Source organism: Cnephaeus nilssonii (genome assembly GCF_951640355.1).
Source record: "Cnephaeus nilssonii genome assembly, chromosome: 15".
Classification (NCBI taxonomy): domain Eukaryota; kingdom Metazoa; phylum Chordata; class Mammalia; order Chiroptera; family Vespertilionidae; genus Cnephaeus; species Cnephaeus nilssonii.
In genome coordinates this window covers 36148885-36168213 of record NC_137086.1, presented here as the reverse complement: position 1 = coordinate 36168213, position 19329 = coordinate 36148885, and the positions used below count along the sequence as shown (strand labels likewise).

The 19329-nt window shown below is 39.9% G+C and overlaps 1 protein-coding gene and 1 pseudogene across 13 annotated transcripts in view; one reads left to right on the top strand and one right to left on the bottom strand.

Annotated features, from left to right (window-relative positions):
- EHBP1 (EH domain binding protein 1) overlaps positions 1 to 19329 on the bottom strand; it is a 415903-nt gene that overhangs the window by 210899 nt on the left and 185675 nt on the right. The gene's annotated exons all lie outside the window — the stretch shown is intronic.
- Positions 14355 to 18126, top strand: LOC307111820 (protein Abitram-like; annotated as a pseudogene). Its single transcript has one exon. The product of its transcript is annotated as a protein Abitram-like (transcript).

The window sequence follows — 19329 nt, the reverse complement described above, 5'->3', positions numbered from 1 at the left end:
GAAATGAAGGAAAACAAACGACTGGATATAGAGTTCAAAACCACAGTTATAAGGTTTTTCAAGAATTTCCTAGAAAAGGCCGATAAATTTAATGAGACCCTCGAGGATATGAAAAAGGATCAACTGGAAATTAAACATACACTGACTGAAATAAAAATATTATACAGAGACCCAACAGCAGACTAGAGGAACGCAAGAATCAAGTCAAAAATTTGAAATACAGAGAAGCAAAGAACAATCAACCAGAAAAGCAAAAAGCAAAAAGAATCCAAAAAGTTGAAGATGGTGTAAGAAGCCTCTGGGACAACTTTAAGCGTACTAACATCAGAATAATGGGGGTGCCAGAAGAAGAGAGAGAGCAAGATACTGAAAACATATTTGAAGAAATAATGACTGAAAACTTTCCCCACCTGGTGAAAGAAATAGACTTACAAGTCCAGGAAGTGCACAGAACCCCAAACAAAAGGAATCCAAAGAGGACCACACCAAGACACATCATATTTAAAATGCCAAGAGCAAAAGACAAAGAGAGAATATTAAAAGCAGCAAGAGAAAAACAGTTAATTACCTACAAGGGAGCACCCATAGGATTGTCAGCTGATTTCTCAACAGAAACTATGCAGGCCAGACGAGAGTGGCAAGAAATATTCAATTGATGAATGGCAAGAACCTACAACCAAGATTACTCTACCCAGCAAAGTTATCATTCAGAATGGAAGGTCAGATAAAGAGCTTCACAGATAAGAAAAAGCTAAAGGAGTTCATCACCACCAAACCAGTATTATATGAAATGCTGAAAGGTATTATTTAAGAAGAGGAAGAAGAAAAAAGTAAAGATTAAAAACTATGAACAACAAATACATATCTATCAACAAGTGAATCTAAAAATCAAGTGAATTAAAAATCTGAAAAACAGAATAAACTGGTGAATATAATAGAATCGGGGCATAGAAAGGGAGTGGACTGATAATTATCAGGGGGAAAGGCGTGTGGGAGGTGCAGGAAGAGACTGGACTAAAATCGTACACCTATGGATGAGGACAGTGGGGGGGAGGTAAGGGCAGAGGGTGGGGTGGGAACCGGGTGGAGGGGAGCTATGGGGGGAAAAAGAAGAAACAATTGTAATAATCTGAACAATAAAGATTTATTAAATAAATAAATAAAATAGCATGTAATACATACTTTCTTTCATAGATATTAAAGTATGTTCTGTTGTAAAATAAAAATAAATAAATAAAAGGAAATAGTTCCCCCTAACGAAGTTCTTATGTAACATTATTATACTTAAGAAATCTCACTCCCATTTTTAATAACTATTCTTATTGTTATAAAAAAGAATCAACCTATATATTTCCATTTCTTTTAAATCCAGCATATTGTATGTGGCACCAGCACTTATTCACTGTTTTACCTTTGGCATATTTCTTCATGTATCTGAACCTCAGTTTCACACTCTCAGATTGGTAAATATTTTTAAATGTTGGATGATACCAAGTGTTAATAAGAACAATGCAAACTCTCTTACACTGCAGGAGAGAATTTCAATTGATCAGACACTTTGGAGGGTAATTTGACATTACCTTGTAAAGTTGAACACGTATACCTTACAACTCAGCAATTCCCATCCTAGAAGTATATCCTATAGAAATCCTTGGGACAACATATGAGCAGTTAGCATATAGTAGGTGCTTAATGAATAATGTTTACTATTAATATTTATGAGCCATTTAACATGGTTTATTACACTAATATTACAAATAGTCTATCCAGAATCAGCAATGTTGAAATGAGGAAAACAAATGCAGAACACCATGCAGAACGTTTGCTTTAAAGTAATATCTCTAGTTAAGTAGTTACTACAGTAATGTAGCAATGTAGTTATTAAAACTTATGCATGGATCCCCCTACATTCTTGCTAGACCTAAAATAAATTCTCCACCTCAATATATTCTCACTGGTATTCAAGTGTTTACAATACAAGCAATAGGTGAATGTTTCCTCTGTACAGCATAAAATAAAGATTTTATAATAACTAAAAAGGAATTAACTGATTATAACATGAATAACTACATTCTCATGGTTCCTCTCCTTATTTTCATACTTCAAGAGTCTTTGGCCTGGCCGGTGTGGCTCAGTGGCTGAGCATCGACCCATGAACCAAGAGGTCACTGGTTCCATTCTGGTCAGGGTACATGCCTGGGTTGTGGGCTTGATCCCCATTGGTGGCATGTAGGAGGTAGCAGATCAAAGTTTATCTCTATCCCTTTCCCTTGCTCTCTTTCTAAAAATCAATAAAAACCTATTTAAAAAAATTTTTTTTAAAGAGTGTCTTTGGCTATTTGTGACCTGTTATTCGGGGTGTCTGCTTTGTGCAACAAAGGGATCTTATTAGACGTTCCATCTTGGGGAAATGGGAAGTGCTAGACTTTTTTGACATCTCCATGCAGTGGTAAGAGCAGTAAATCACTAGTTCAGTAGAAACCCTCAGTGGGAAAGCTATGATGAATGCTTATCTTCTAGACTTCCTGCTTTCAATTAAAAAAAAAAATTCTTTGGATTCTTTTTATCTGTGTCATTTTAAGAGTGCATTCATAAAGATCATTTGGTCCTATTTTACCCAAGCTTTTATCTGTTTTCCAACAGGAGAGTTATTCATACTATCTATTCTATCACATTGTCAGAAGCAGAATTCTTCATCTGAATTTTGTAAGTACAGAACTAATCATTCTGATAAAAGAAATAGCCATCAAAACAATGTTCACTTATCTCACATTGACCTAACCTCTTCAATTTAGCAATTCTTAGTGACTTATTAGAATTATTTGAGAATTTATTTTATGGGAATTCTTTAGATGTGAACCTGTGATCATCAATGCAACCATACCATTCTCTTGTTTTGTCTGTTTAGATGCTATGTCTCAGCGCTGCCATAAGCAAGTAATAAAACTAACACACCCAAGTATCTGTGTAAATAACCATTTTCTCTATTGACTCAAGAACCAAAATGGTCAAATGAGGTAATGTGGAGTTAGAAGGGACCTTTTAAAGGTTTCTTAATCCAACCTGTGGCCCTAATGCAAAAACACCTTATACCATCCTTAACAGAAAGTTATCGTATTTGTTTCCTGGTACTTTTCAATCAAATTTCACCTAAAAATGCCCAATACCTTGTTATTTCTAAAAAAAAAAAAAAAATAATAACAACAACTTGGTACACCACAGTATCAAGGCCAATAATTTTGCTTTATTTATTCTTTAAAATACTTACTGAGAGCCTATTATGTGCCTGGTATTCTCTCATTTAACTCTGTGATAACACTTAAATTTTATTTTCAAATGAGAAAAAGTCAATCTAAAAGTCAAACTAACTTTTCCAAAACTGTGATGCTGGTCCTTTAAGCTGTCACAAGCCCTGCATTTCTCAGGCCGTGCTGAAAAGATCATTGCTTCATCAGCAGACCAAACTGGAATAATACAGAATTTAATTTGGAGTCCATGGAGCAATTAACTGCTAAAGCAGACATGCCACAGGGAGCTCTCTCAACCTCAAAGACTTAATTAGAAAACATGTCAGCTAAAATAACCAACTTAGATGGTTGGATGGAAGAATCCAGTAGCACAAATGTGAATTGAAAGAATTGTTAAAAATATGTTTAGATATGTACTCAAAAACATTTATAAAAATATATTGATTTTAGAATGAAATCTAACAGCTCTCTAAAAAATCCAAATAAAAAACCTCAACCAGATCAAATAGAGGGAAATTCCAGATATATACAAAAATACAAGTTAAAGTATTCCAGTCAAAGGTCTAAACCAATTGTAAGTTGTAAAAAAAAAAAAAAAAAAAAAAAAGTTATTAGTGTCCTACCCTCAAGTTAAGTCTCCTACAAAGTTGCTAAAGAGCAGTTATATCAACCCCTACTCCTAAAAGCCTAAAGAAAGCCACTAAAAGCTTACTCATACTATTTTATATATACTAGAGGCCCGGTGCACGGCAGGGGGGAGCAGGAGGAAGGGTCCTCTCAGCCCAGCCTGCACCCTCTCCAATCCAGGACCCCTTGGGGGATTTCCGACTGCCGGTTTAGGCCCGATCCCAGGGACATCCCTCTCACAATCGGACATCCCTCTCACAATCCTGGACCGCTGGCTCCAAACCGCTCACCTGCCTGCCTGCCTTATCACCCCTAACTGCCTCTGCCTGCTGGCCTGATTGTCCCCAACTGCCACCCTGCCGGCCTGGTTGCCCCCAACTGCCCCCTCTGCCGGCCTGGTCATGCCACGCAGCCTACTGCTTGCTTGTTTGGTCGCCCTTCACTAACCCCTCTGCCATCCTGGTCACCCCACGCAGCCTACTGCTCTGTTGTTTGGTCGCCCCTCACTAACCCCCCTGCTGGCCTGGTCTCCCCACTCAGCCTGTTGCTCAGTCGTTTGGTCGCCCCTCACTAACCCTCCTGCCGGCCGGGTCACCCCACGCAGCCTGCTGCTCAGTCTTTTGGTTGCCCCTCACTAAACCCCCTAGCGGCCTGGTCGCCCCATGTAGCCTGCTGCTCGGTCGTTTGGTAACCCCACTGCCAGTCTGGTCGCCCTACGCAGCCTGTTTGGTCATCCGTTCAGTTGCGATGGTCGCTTAGGCTTTTATATAGATAGATATTTTTTAACCTTAACCAGGAACTACACTATCAGAATTTTCCATTAGTTTTCAGTATATGTTCTAAGGCAGTAGTCGGCAAACTCATTAGTCAACAGAGCCAAATATCAACAGTACAACGATTGAAATTTCTTTTGAGAGCCGAAAACCGACTTCTGCGCATGGGCCACGAAATTTCAATCGCACTGTATGTGTGCGCCCGCACGTGGTATTTTGTGGAAGAGCCACACTCAAGGGGCCAAAGAGCCGCATGTGGCTCGCGAGCCGCAGTTTGCCGACCACTGTTCTAAGGGAAGTAAGATAATCTGTTAAAGATCTGATAACTGAGGGTTATATCATTCATGGCCAGGATTTCAATGTGTGTGCTGTAATGACTCCCAAATCTTCATAACTAGACAGACCTACTCCTGACTTCCAGATCAAAGCATTCAGTGCCCAATATTTACCTTAACTCAACATAGCCAAACTGAACTCATCTCTATTCTTTGTGTGGTTTCTCCCCTTAGTTCTCATCTTGGTGAATTGTACCACCTTCCATCAAACCTCCCAATCCCAGGACTCACCAAACTAAGTTTGCTCTAACTGCTAAATCTCTCCAGAATCTGGAAAGCAATTTTCTATCTTCAATGCCACTTTTTCCTAAATTCAAGCATCATCATCTGTGAACAGACCACTGCTATACTCTCTGGACTTGTTGCCCTTTTTGTAGGCTCACTATCTTCCATAATTCTATGAGGGTGATCATCTTTTTTTAATGAAATCTTGTTTTCTTATAAGAAAAAATTCATTAAACAAAATTATAAATACACAGGGTAGTGCAAAAAACTCAAAACTTTACCCACTAGCTGAAACCACTGCTAATATTTTGACATATTTTCTCTAGTTTTTAAAAAAATAGCTTACTATTTGTAAAATCTTACATTTTTAAGCTTAAAATATAACCCTGTAAACCTAAATTTTAGAAGTTGCATATCATTCTGAAATATGGTTACAGCACAAATTTACATAAGTATTCCCTATTAATGAACATTTAAGTCATTTCACATTTGTCATTTAGAACTCATGCTACAATGAACATCTTTTTTGTTGTTGTTAATCCTCAATGCTTTTGTTTCCATTGATTTATTAGAGAGAGAAGAAGGGAGAGAGAAAAAGAGGAGGGAGGGATGGAGGAAGAGTGCGCGTGCGCGCGAGAGAGAGAGAGAGAGAGAGAGAGAGAGAGAAAGAGAGAGAGAGAGCCTTTCATCCTCCCATCTGCACCCCAACCAGGAGTTGAACCCGAAATATTTTTGGTGTAAGGGACAATGCTCCAACCAACTGAGCAACCTGGCCAGGGCTTACTATGATTTTTAAATATATATGCATACATATTGGTTTTGATTTTTATGTAGATAAATCCAGGTATATTTTCTTCTGTGATTTCTCCCCCACTGCTTAGAAGCTCAGAAAACTCTTCATCTTCTTTATCACTCATCAGAGTGACAATTAAAAAGTCCAGTAATGCCCTAACCCATTTGGCTCAGTGGATAGAGCATCAGCCTGCAGACTGAAAGGTCCAAGGTTCGATTCTGGTCCAGGGCATGTACATTGGTTGCAGGCACATCCCCAGTAGGGGGTGTGCAGGAGGCAGCTGATCGATGTTTCTCTCTCATCGACGATTCTGACTCTCTACCCTCTCCCTTCCTCTCTGTAAAAAAATCAATAAAACATTTTTTTAAAAAAAGTCCAGTAATATCTAGTGTTGGTCAGGATATAGAAAATAGGCATTTCAATCACTTTTGGTGGGAACAGAAATAATTATAGTCTATTATGAGGATATTTCTTTAGCATTAAAATTATCAAAATAAAATAAATATCCCCTTTGACTGAACAACTCCATTTTTGGGGATCTATCCCAGAATCTGAGACCCTATTGTGCACATATGCATAAATCTCAATGAAGTACTATTTATAACACCATCAAGTAAACTGAAAACAACCTTACCATCCATTAGCAGAAGAATGGTTAAATCGTTATGGTACATCCATCTATACTATGGAAAATTATATAGCAATTACACACAGTACAGTGAGAAAAGCAAGCACAAAATATCAAGTGTGATGCCATTTAAAAACAAAACAGAAACCTACCCACCTCAAACTATATGTATGTTTAAGTAATTTCATGAAAAAAAATGTCTAGAAGAATTATGTATGAGAACTTTTTTACTTTATATATTTGTTTATTGTTTAAATATTTTAAAATAATCATCTGTTCACATTTAATATCATGTATTCTAATTTAATACTTGTGCAATTTCTAAAAACTATGTGTGCAGGGAGTCGGGGGAGAGGAACAACAGCCATTAAAGAGAGGAGAAAATAATTAAGCAGGGTTTCTTAAGCACAGAACTATTGATATTTTGGACCAAATAATTCTTTTTTCTTTTTTTACAGGGGAACTTTCCTATGCATTATGGAATGTTTAGCAATCTCCCTGGCCTCTACCCACTAGATGCCAGTAGTAAACCTTGACCCTCTCCCACCATATCATGATAATCAAGTCTCCAGACATTGCCAGATGTTCCCTAAGGGACAAAAATGTCCCCCCATCACATTGAGAACCACGGAATTAAGAAATCTAATATTTGAGAAGCCTCTCTAGTTCCTCAACCAGAGTTAGGATTCCATGCACATCACCTCATATGACATCAATTATTAGTTTTGTTTCCTTGTTTGTCTACACCAGACTGTGGGCCTCTTCAAAGTTAGTGTTTAGTCTGCTTAATTAGTTATCTCTTAAACTATGTTCCTCAAATGTGGACTGGGACCATCTTCACCCATAACACCTGAGATATTTGTTAAAATTCAGAGTCCTGGATCTCACTTAAGATCTAACAAGCTCCCAAGGTAATTCTAATGCATACTACAGTTTGAGAATTACCGGTATATTATAGTTTAGTACAATTCCCTGCATGTGGCAGGTGCTCTGTAATTGTTGAATGAATGCATGGATTCTATTGGTCTCTAGTTAACAAATGTAAAACTAACCAATCTACTTGTAAAATTCAAATATATAAACTCTATAAAATAAAAAGGGCTATAAATTATAAAATTTAGTTTAAGTAAATTATGCCACTTAATAACAAACAGGTAAACATGATTCTAAATACTAGTAATAAGTTTACTAAGAATTGTATCAAAAAAATTAAAAGCCAGATCTCAAATCTCTGATGAAGAGAACACCAATGAATAAGTAAACTTATTACTAGTACAGGTATTTTTATTTGCTGATCAAATGTATTTTGAAACACATTTTTAAAAGTTTGAAAACACAGTGAAAAGTGACAGGTATAATAATATTTCCTCTTAATGGCGAGAGAAGATTGCGACCGTCAAAAGGGAAGGAAGGGAGAGTGTGTGAGAGAATGAGGGAGCGAGAGAGGAGTGTGGGGGGTGTGTGTGTGTGTGTGGGTGTGTGTGTGTGTGTGTGTGTGTGTGTGTGTGTGCGCGCGCGCGCGCACGCGCGCGTGAGTGAGAGAGAGAGAGAGCGCGAGCTAGGGACAGTTAGATCCTGCAGGTATTTCAAGGAGCTGCCAAATTGGGCAGTCTTAGACAGCGAAACCCCGCCGCCAACACGGACACTCCGGGGCGGCCAGCGCAGTCACAGAGACCACGCCAACTTGAAAAACAGAACTGCTTGAGACTAGGATCCTAGCCTCGCCACCACCCAATCTGGTCTCAGAAGCAAACCGGGACCCTACAGCCACTAGATACAAAGACCTGCAACCACAGCTGCAGACCCACAGACACCAAGAATCCAGACATCCTGGCAACAGATTTCTGTGAGTCACAGAACCCATCCGCCTCCCCGCAGGCTTGCTGCAGTGCCATAGGAACTATTGGACCCGCCCCGTGCAAGCAGGCCTCCTGACCACACAGGGTGGCTCCGGCTCCGCTGCCTGAATTTGAGCCTGGGTGCATGGACACTGGGAATCTGGTTCATGCAGAGTGCACTCATGCGACCAGACCCCACACCCACACAGGGCGGCTCCGCTGCCTGAATTTGATCCTGGGCGTGCAGACACTGGAAGGCTGTTTCCTGCAGTGCGCACTTGCGTGACCAGACCCCACTCCCACACAGGGAGGCAGTGCCACCTGACTTTGATTCTGGGCAAGTGCACACGGAAGTCTGTTTTCTGCAGCACAGGAGTGGATCTCCTGCCAACACAGGGTGGCTGTGCAACCCGGTCCCCCAAGCAGACCATGGACCTTGATTCTCTGTGCAAGAGGCAGCACTAAGCACCAGTGACTTGACTCTGTTTCTCCTCACACACACCTGGAATCCCTGATTCCCAGTGCATGCACAATAAGAGCCAGTGACTCCAACTCTTGGCGCATGCGCACACAGAGAACCTGATTCTCGGCGCCAGGCCGCACCAAGCATCAGAGACTCTGATATGTGATTCTCAGTGCGGGCACAGAGGGACTCTGACTCCTGGCACGTGCTAGGGAACTCTGATTTTCGGCACATTCCAGCGGGGTCTCTGATTCTAGGTGCATGTACGAGGCTGCACTGAGCGCCAGTGACTCTGATCCTGGACAAGCATGGCTCCCACCAACCCACGGCAGCCACACGCCTTGGTGTCGGAGCTCTTCAGTGACACTCAGGTGGCACTAAGCTCCCACTGCATACGGCCCAGGCCCCCACAACTCAGCGTTTGAACCTTCTGGTGATAGTTAGAATGGGGAGACAACGAAACAATCCCAAGAGGAATCGCCAAGAAAGGAAATGGAGGCATACAACATGACAGAAAAAGAATTCAGAGTTATGGTTGTACAGTTCATACACCGGATGGATAAGAAAATCAACACCCTATGCAAAAATCAGGAAGAAATAAAAAGTGATATAGCTGCAATCAAAAACACCATGGAAGGTTTTAATTAGTAGACTAGAAGAAGCAGAAGACCGAATTAGTAAGTTAGAAGATAAGGTAGAGAAACAAGCCCAATCTGAACAGCAACTGGAGGAAAAAAAAAAATTAAAAAGCAGGACGAGAGACTAAGGGAGCTTTGAGACAACAAAAAATGAAGTAATATACGTATAATAGGGCTGCCAGAAGGACAAGAAGAGCAGCAAGGATTAGAAAATCTACTTGAAGAAATAATGACAGAAAACTTCCCTAATGTGGGGAAGAAAAAAGTTACATAAGTACAGAGAGACCCAAGCAAGATGAATCCCAAAAGACCCACATCAAGACACGTCATAATCACAATGGCAAATGTTAGTGATAAAAAGAGAATCTTAAAGGCTGCGAGAGAGACAGAGAGTTACCTACAAAGGATCTCCCATCAGATTATCAAGTGATTTCTCAACAGAAACACATCAAGCTAGAAGGGAATAGAAGGGAGTATACAGTGATGGAAAGCAAAGGACTGAGTCCAAGAATACTCTATCCAGCAAGACTATCAATCAAACTTGAAGGGGAAATCAGGAGCTTCGCAGACAAAAAAAAAGGCTAAGGGAGTTTATCACTACCAAGCCAGCAATGCAAGAAATGCTAAAGGGAATGCTGTAAAAAGAAGAAATAGAAAGGGAGGAAGGAACACAGGCATAAAATACAGAAATGGCTACAAATAAGTACCTGTCAATAATAACATTAAACGTAAATGGATTAAATGCTCCAATCAAAAGAAATCGAGTGACTGAATGAATAAGAAAACATGACCCATGCCCTAGCTGGTTTGGCTCAGTGGATAGAGCATCAGCCTGCAGACTGAAGGGTCCCAGGTTCGATTCCCGTCAAGGGCACATGCCTGGGTTGCGGGCTCAATCCCCAGTAGGGGACATGCAGGAGGCAGCTGAGCAATGATTCTCTCTCATCGTTGATGTTTCTTTCTCTCTCCCTCTCCCTTCCTCTCTAAAATCAATAAAAATATATTAAAAAAAATAAAAAAGAAAACATGACCCACATATATGCTGTCTACAGGAGAACCACCTCAGAACAAGGGACTCACACAGACTGAAAGTGAAGGGATGGAAAAATATCTACCAGGCAAATGGGAATGAAAAAAAAAGCTGGGGTAGCAATACTTATATCTCATGAAATAGACCTCAAAGTGAAGACCATAACAAGAGACAAGAAAGGCCACTTCATAATTCTAAAGGAATCAAAACAACAAGAGGATATAACACTGGTAAACATTTATGCACCCAATGCAGGAGCATCCAAATACATAAAAAAACTTCTGGAAGATATCAGGGGAGAGATTGACAGCAACACAATCATAGTAGGAGACTTTAATACCCCATTAACATCACTGGATAAATCCTCTAGAGAAAAAATTAGCAAAGAAACATCCATCCTAAATAACTCACTAGGTCAGATGGACTTAATTGACATCTTTAGAACATTCCACCCCAAAACTACAGAATATACATTCTTCTCAAGTGCCCATGGGAAATTTTCAAAGATAGACCACATACTGGGACACAGGCAAAGTCTCTCCAAATTCAAGAGTACTGAAATTATATCAAGCATCTTCTCAGATCACAATGGCATAAAATTAGAAATCAACTACAGTAAAAACAATCACAAAAATTCAAACACTTGGAAGGTGAATAGCATGCTATTAAACAATGAGTGGATTACCAAAGAGATCAAAGAAGAAATAAAAACCATCCTGGAAACAAACAACATTGAAAACACAACAATCCAAAATCTTTGGGACACAGTGAAAGCAATCCTGAGAGGGAAGTTCACAGCATTACAGGCCTACCTAAAAAGAATAAAAACTGGTAATAAACCATCTAACTCTGCAACTTGAAGAATTAGAAAGAGAGCAACAAGAAAAGCCCAGTGTGAGCAGAAGGAAGGAAATAATAAAGATCAGAGGGGAGATAAACAACATAGAGACTAAAAAAAAAAAAAAAAAAAAAAAAACAATAAAAAAGATCAATGAAACCAAGAGCTGGTTCTTTGAAAGGATAAACAAGATTGATGAACCTCTATCCAGTCTCACCAAAAAGCAAGAGAGAGAGGACCCAAATAAACAAAACCAGAAACAAGAGGGGTAAAGTAACAGCAGACCCCACAGAAATACAAAGAATCACAAAAAAGAATACTATGAACAACTCTACTCTAACAAACTGGTCAACCTAGAAGAAATGGACATATTCCTAGAAAAATACGACCTTCCAAAACTCAACCAGGAGGAATCAAAAAATCTAAATAGGCCAATAACTATGGAGGAAATTGAAGCAGTCATCAAAAAACTTCCAACAAACAAAAGCCCTGGGCCAGACAGCTTCACAGGGGAGTTTTATCAAACATTCAAAGAAGAAATAAAACATATTTTCTTCAGACTATTCCAAAAACTTCAAGAGGAAGGAGCACTTCCAAGCTCTTTCTACGAAGCCAGCATTACCCTAATCCCAAAACCAGATAAAGACAATACAAAGAAAGAGAACTACAGGCCAATATCCCTCATGAACATAGACGCCAAAATCCTCAAAAAAATTCTAGCAAATCGACTCTAGCATTACATTTGAAAGATCATATACCATGACCAAGTGGGATTTATTCCGGGGATGCAAGGATGGTACAATATCCACAAATCAATAAATGTGATATACCACATAAACAAACTGATAGATAAAAACGATATAATCATATCCATTGATGCAGAAAAAGCATTTGAAAAAATCCAACACCCTTTCTTGATAAAATCTCTCAGCAAGGTGGGAATAGAAGGATCATACCTCAACATAATAAAAGCCATACATGAGAAACCCACAGCCAAAATCATATTCAATGGGCAAAAATTAAAACCATTTCCCCTAAGAACAGGAACAAGATAGAGATGCCCACTCTCACCACTCCTGTTCGACATAGTACTGGAAGTACTAGCCATTGCGATCAGACAAGAAGAAGAAATAAAAGGCATCCAAATTGGAAAAGAAGAAGTAAAACTGTCCTTATTCACAGATGACATGATATTGTACATAGAAAACCCCAAAGATTCTATCAAAAAACTACTAGAATTAATAAATGAATTTGGTAATGTAGCAGGATACAAAATTAACACCTAGAAGTCTATGGCTTTTTTATATACCAATAATGAATTCACAGAAAGAGAAATTAGAAAAGCAACCTCATTTACCATTGCAACAAAAAAATTAAGATACCTAGGAATAAACTTAACTGTAGGGAGCGACTATAGGGGTAAGCCTCGGACTGACCTGTTGGCAAAGCCACAAACAAGTCCCAGCTTAGAGGCACAGCCCTCTTAGCTTGACCTTATGACACTCCCTATATCCTTCCTGGGTAGCTAATGGGCTGTGGGAGGTGCAGCAAGTGCTGCCAAAGCAAGTGAAACTCAAAAGAACATTGTAACTATGGTGACCACTACCTTGTTTACCTCTGACTATAAAATAAAGCATCAGCTTGCTGTCTGGATCTCTCTCTTTGTGGCCTCAGCTAGGCACAGGAGATCCACCAAGCCCCAGCTTATTCTCTTTGTCTGTCTTTACTTTAATCCGTCACCGCCCCCCCCCATTCCCCACCCCCCCAGGCTTACTGAACCCCTGGCTGTGTTGGCCTGGCACACTTTACAAGGAGACAAAGGACCTGTACTCACAAAATTTCAGGACACTAAAAAAAAGAGATAGAGGAAGGCATGAACAAATGGAAGACTATACCATGTTCATGGATTAGTAGAATCAACATCATTAAAATGTCCATACTACCCAAAGCAATCTATAAATTCAACGCAATCCCCATTAAAATACCAACGGCATACTTCAAAGACGTAGAAGAAATTCTCCAAAAATTCATCAGGAATAAAAAAAGACCCCGAATAGCTGCAACAATCTTGAGAAATAAGAACAATGTTGGAGGGATCACAATACCAGATATCAAGCTATACTACAAAGCCATTGTTCTCAAAACTGCTTGGTACTGGCACAAGAACAGACATATAGACCAGTGGAAGAGAACAGAGAACCCAGAAATCAACACAAGCCAGTATGCTCAATTAATATTTGACAAAGGAGGCAAGAGCATACAATGGAGACAAGACAGTCTCTTCAATAAATGGTGTTGGGAAAACTGGACAGATACTTGCAAAAAAATAAAACTAGACCACCAACTTACACCAAAATAAATTCAAAATGGATAAAGGACTTAAATGTAAGATGGGAAACCATAAAAATCTTAGAAGAAGCCATAGACAGTAAAACAGCAGACATTTGTCGCAGCAATATCTTTACCGATACAGCACCTAGGGCAATGGAAACTAAAGAGAAAATAAACAAATGGACTACATCAAAATAAAAAGCTTCTGCACAGCAAAAGAAACCATGAACAAAACAACAAGAAAGCCCACTGCACAGGAGAATATATTTGCCAATGCTATCTCCAATAAGGGTTTAAATCTCCAACATTTACAGGGAACTCATACAACTTAACAAAAGGAAGATAAACAATCCAATCAAAAAATGGGCAAAGGACCTAAATAGACACTTTTTGAAAGAGGACATTCAAAAAGCCAAGAGACACATGAAAACATGCTCAAAGTCATTAATCATCCGAGAGATGCAAATCAAAACAACAATGCGGTACCATCTCACACCTGTCAGAATGGCTATCATCAACAAATCAACAAACGACAAGTGCTGGAGAGGATGTGGAGAAAAAGGAACCCTCCTTCACTGCTGGTTGGAATGCAAACTCGTGCAGCCACTTTGGAAAACAGTATGGCGTTTCCTCAAAAAATTAAAAATGGAACTGCCATTTGACCCAGTGATACCACTTCTAGGAATATATCCCAAGAAAACAGAAAGAGCAATCAGAAAGGATATATGCACCCCTATGTTCATAACAGCACAATTGATAATAGTTAAGATTTGGAAACAGCCTAAATGCCCATCAGCAGATGAATGGATTAGAAAACTGTGGTACATCTACACAATGGAATACTATGCTGCTGTAAAAAAGAAGGAATTCTTACCATTTGCAACAGCATGGATGGAACTGGAGAGCATTATGCTAAGTAAATAAGCCAGTCAGTGAAAGACAAATACCACATGATCTCACTCATTTGTGCATAATAAAGAACATTATAAACTGATGAACAAAAATAGATATAGAAGCAGAGAAGCATAGAATAGACTGTCAAACTACAGCAGGAAGGCAGGGGAGGGTTGGGCAGGGGTAAGGTAAGAGATCAACCGAAGGACTTGTATGCATGCATATAAGCATAATCAATGGACGCAAGACACTGGGGGGGCGGGGAGGTGAGGGCATGTCCCAGGGGTTAGAGGAGGCCAGGGGAAGGTCAATGGGGAAAAAAAGGAGACATATGTACTACTATTTGTGATACTTTAAACAAAAAAAATAAAATTAAAAAAAAAGAATGCATGGCCTAAGGCCAACCCTGATGCTATAGCACAAACAAATATATATATATTTCCTCTCTTTTAAATATTTAACAACACTCCTGTTATGATCTCTGTAATCGAACCAGAATAGATGGTGTGATAGGTATGAATTTGTAAGTTAGTTTAGTTAAACTTCACCTTCAAGGGCAGTCAAATGTCCTGAGAAACCACATGAAGGGGAGCACTGTATCAGACAGCTACCCTCTAGAGGCAGTAACCACAAGTACCTATTTTCTTCATATTGTGATCAACACTTGAGACATTGCTAATTTGCACAGTAAATATCAGAAATGGGGTTCATTGGTATTAAATATTAGGATTTGTAAATTAGATAAATACTTTATAGTTATTTTCCACCCTTGAATAAATAGGTTATAAAAATCCAGCAAAGTGTATAGCCTTTACATTTACAGATGGTCTCCAGAGTTGATCCTTTACCAATCTTGTACCTTGCCATTGGTTTGGGAGCACTTCTGGTTGCCTGATGCTGAGTAGAAAGGTAATTGAATCTTGCCTTATGAATGTTGTGTATATAGTTTTACTGAACCTTTTCATGTAAGGTGATGGTTGGAATGCCTCAATGAAGAGCTCAAAGCTTCCTTCTTGGACCTTACAGAACAGATTGTTATATACTGCTTTGGTTCGGCATGCTAAAGAATTCTCATTTTAAAAATATCTGTATGTGACAGAATGTGGTCATTTCTCTATAACTTGGTAGTGAGGGAAGCATGGGACCCGGATGCCAGAGGGAAGCTGGTGCCAGCAGCCGGGGGAAGGAAGGCCTACTCTTGCACGAATTTCGTGCATCGGGCCTCTAGTCAAATATAAAACACAATTGGATGGTCTTTAAAATTTCTTAACCAGTAATTGTAGGAAACAGACCTGGGTTTTTATATACCATCCTCAAACCATTAAAAACAAAAATCTGGTATTAACATTCTTTAAAGAGTCACTACAGATTTGGTATTAAAATGACATTAAAGAAAAATAAAATAAAATAAAATAAAATAAAATAAAATAAAATAAAATAAAAGATAGGAAATCTGCTTTATTTATCACCAGAGACAGACTATACCATTAAAAATGGTATAAGGTAAATGACATTTTTGAGGGACACCAGAATACATTAAGACAATCTAGGGTTAAAGTATCATCCCTATGGCTTCAAAATTGAAACATCACCACTGCCATCACTACAAAAAGGAGAAGGGACATCCAATTATGGGATACACATGACTACCATAAAAACCATTGAGAGGAAGCGCTTGGGTCTCTGATGGCAGAGGTAGTGGTGCCCCAGGTCACCATAGCTACCAAGCGGGTGGCCATGGAGTCCGTGGTGCCGTCACTTGTGGATCGTTACTTCACTTACTGGTACAAAGTGGACGTCAAAGGAAAACCCTGTGAGGACCACTATATACTACAGCATTCCAACTGAATATGTGTTATCACAATGGCAGAATCTCATGCAGTTCTTCGAAGTGGAAAAACAAAAGCATTTCCTATCAAATCAGTACCAACTGTAGCAGACTTCAAAACAGGGTCTCTGGGAAATTTAAATGGGGGCACAGTTTCTAACAGAACTTGCATTTTTGTGTAAGATTTACTGCTCAGATGGGAAAGAATATACTATATCTAGTTGTGTTTAAGGATGGCTGATAGAATTGAATGAAATATTCTCCATAAGCCTTCTTTCTATTCTTTAAGAGAAGCCATCCACTGATGGTTACATTGCAGTTGTGTTGCCCATATTCGAAGTAAAAGCATAACAGAAGGGTTACTGACACAAAAATAATATGAAGAAGAAGTTGTAGTAAAACGCAGTGTGAGGATTGAGATGGCATAAAAAGCAATGCAGCACTGGATCCGTGCACTAAAGAAGTACCACCATATGACAGAAGCACACTCCACACCCAGAATTCTGCAGGAAAGCCTGTTTTTGTTTTTTTCTTTCTCTTGCATAACAAACCTTGGTTCCCATTTGTCTTTAGCCTCTCAGATCTGCCCTGCCTTGGACCCAGCCTGCTCCTTTTTTGCTTTTCTCTTTCTAAAAACTGATAACCCAGGTGTGTTTTTCTGATTAAAAACAAGCAGAGCATTTTGAGGAAAATTTGGAAAAGAAGACACAAGTTTTAAGTAGCAAGTAAAAGTAATTTACCCATCCTATAACTCATTAGTAAATACTATATTTTTACATACTTCTGTTTGAATGTTATGGCATGGTTAATTGCTTTTCCTTAAACTTCCATCAGTTTGAGGATAAAAGAAACAACAGCTGACCTTTCTTAGCCAGTTTGCTTCAGTGTGACACTACCAAACGTCTAGTCCCACCCCTTCTGCCCCAAATCCTCTCCAGGCTGTAGAGGAGAGGCAGTGTGTGGAGTGTACCTTCTCTAGTCTTTATGCTGCAGGATGGCCTTCCTCTCTGAAACAAAGCAGAAATCTAACACTATGGCTCATTATATGACAGACAACATGAAAAGGCTTTGAAAAATATAAAGGGCTTTCCTAATTTATAGAAGTATTATAAAACAGTACATACATTACGGTCACTCTGTAACAGTCTCACACTAGTTACACTGTTACAGGGTAACGAGCAAAGGAGAAGTTACTGTAATTCAAAGACATAGAGGCCCTTTGAATAGAACAAAAGGTTTCACATCATTTGAACTAAAAAACAAAACAAAACAAAACAAACCTGAATTTATGGTTTAAGATTGTATACTTATTTACACTGAATTTAAAATAAAAGACTTTAAAATTGTTTTAAAAAATACACAAAAAAGACTTGAATACTTCCGTTTTTAGAAGTTATAGATATATATTTTTGCCTATATGTGATGAAATAGCACTTTTGTATTCTACCACATGAGAACTTTTAATCTGATACATGTAATACCTGAATTTGAATGTGCTTGTTTCTAAAGGAGACTTAGTGGCCAGGCAGAATGCTTCATCTCCTTCTTTATGTAATTACTAGAGGCCCAGTGCACGAAATTCATGCCTAATCACCCCCAACTGCTCCCCCTGCCGGCCTGGTCGTCCCTCACGGCACCCCCCCCCCACCCCCACCGGCCTGGTCGCCCCACACAGCCTGCTGTTCAGTCGTTTGGTCGTCCCTCACTAACCCCCCTGCTGGCCTGGTTGCCCCACGCAGCCTGCTTGTTCAGTTGTTTGCTCATCCCTCACTAACCCCCCTGCCGGCCTGGTCGCCCCAAGCAACCTGCTTTTTCAGTCGTTTGGTCGTCCCTCACTAACCCCCCTGCTGGCGTGGTCACCCCACGCAGCCTGCTTATTCAGTCGTTTGCTTGTCCCTCACTAACCCCCCTGCTGGCGTGGTCACCCCACGCAGCCTGCTTGTTCAGTCGTTTGCTTGTCCCTCACTAACCCCCCTGCTGGCGTGGTCACCCCACGCAGCCTGCTTGTTCAGTCGTTTGCTTGTCCCTCACTAACCCCCCTGCCGGCCTGGTCGCCCCACGCAGCCTGCTTGTTCAGTCGTTTGCTTGTCCCTCACTAACCCCTGCCGGCCTGGTTGCCCCACGCAGCCTGCTTATTCAGTCGTTTGCTTGTCCCTCACTAACCCCCCTGCCAGCCTGGTTGCCCCACACAGCCTGCTTTTTCAGTCATTTGCTCATCCCTCACTAACCCCCCCTGCCGGCCTGGTCCTAGGCAGCCATCTTGTGAGGGTGTGATAGTCAATTTGCATATTACCTCTTTATATATAGGATTTTAGCAGCTCATATGGCCAACTCCAAACCTATATGAAGGGTGCAAGTAAAATACCATGGTTAGAATGAATACATACTTCTTTTCCTGCACTTCCAGGTTCCAGGGCCATGGAACACAGTTTTCACAAATGCTTACTTGCTTTTGAACCAAGTAGATTAGATGTTTTTTAAAAAGTTATTGGCCCTCAGCCCAACTAGCATGGCTCAGTGGTTGAGCATTAACCTATAAACCAGGAGGTCACAGTTAGATTTCCGGGTTGAGGGGGGATCAGGGCACATGCCTGGATTACAGGCTCTATCCCCAGTAGGGGGCATGCAGGAGGCAGCCAATCAATGATTCTCTCTCATCATTGATGTTTCTCTCTCTATCTCTCTCTCTCCCTCTTCATTCCTCTCTGAAACCACTAAAAATATGTTTTAATAAAATAAAAGTTATTGGCCCCCACAGGTAACTAAAAGAGTATGAAACGTGAGGGTAAAGAGGTATATAGGTCCTCGTATTGATGGCCCAACTTCATAGCTTCCAGTAT